Source organism: Geospiza fortis, unplaced genomic scaffold (assembly GCF_000277835.1).
Source record: "Geospiza fortis unplaced genomic scaffold, GeoFor_1.0 scaffold14, whole genome shotgun sequence".
Taxonomy (NCBI): domain Eukaryota; kingdom Metazoa; phylum Chordata; class Aves; order Passeriformes; family Thraupidae; genus Geospiza; species Geospiza fortis.
In genome coordinates, this window is record NW_005054512.1 from 655,544 (window position 1) to 656,205 (window position 662).

General features: G+C 62.1%; 1 protein-coding gene across 1 annotated transcript in view; it reads right to left on the reverse strand.

The window, feature by feature from the left end:
• ITPR3 (inositol 1,4,5-trisphosphate receptor type 3) overlaps positions 1-662 on the reverse strand; it is a 39,718-nt gene that overhangs the window by 35,070 nt on the left and 3,986 nt on the right. The gene's annotated exons all lie outside the window — the stretch shown is intronic.

Here is a 662-nt window from a genome sequence, read left to right on the forward strand (position 1 = left end):
TTTCCCCAGCAAGCCACAGAAACAGCAGAAACTCTGCTCCTGCCCGGGAAAGAGAGAGAGGGAAGCCTGTCCCCATCCTCGGGAGGATGTGAGAGTGGCCAGCAGCGCTCCCCCATGGTGGGACAGGAGGGCAGGGACAGCCTGGGGCAGCGAGGCAAAGGCAGAGCGGAGCCTGCGCTGTCCCTGCTGTCCCCAAGGGACTCTCGGTGTCCCCCAGACAACCCGAAAATGGCTGGAGATGGCTCTGCAAAGGGCTAAACCCCGAGCAGACCCATCCCAGCCGCAGCTCCAGCCTCGTTCCCTCAAGCCAGCCGCCCTCTCGAGGAGGGGAATGCCTTTGGCTCGGCACAGAGGAATTTGGCCTCGGGTGCTGATGGTGGGGACCCCGAGGACCCCGGGGCTGCCGTGGCCTTGTGAGGAGGCGTGGGCTGGCACCGGCCTCTGACACCCCCGTGCTGCTTTCTGTGCCTCGCATTTCACAGAAAGGGAGAAAAGCAATTTGCCTGGTGGCAGCAGAAGCTTCGAAACCATTAGCAAAGACCTGGCAGGTTGGAAAAACCCCAAATCCATGAGCTGTGGGCAGACAGGGCATTGCAAACCAGGGGGTTTGGGGCTGCCCAAACACCTTTTCCTTGGGTTGGGACAGCAGGGCAGCAGCCAGG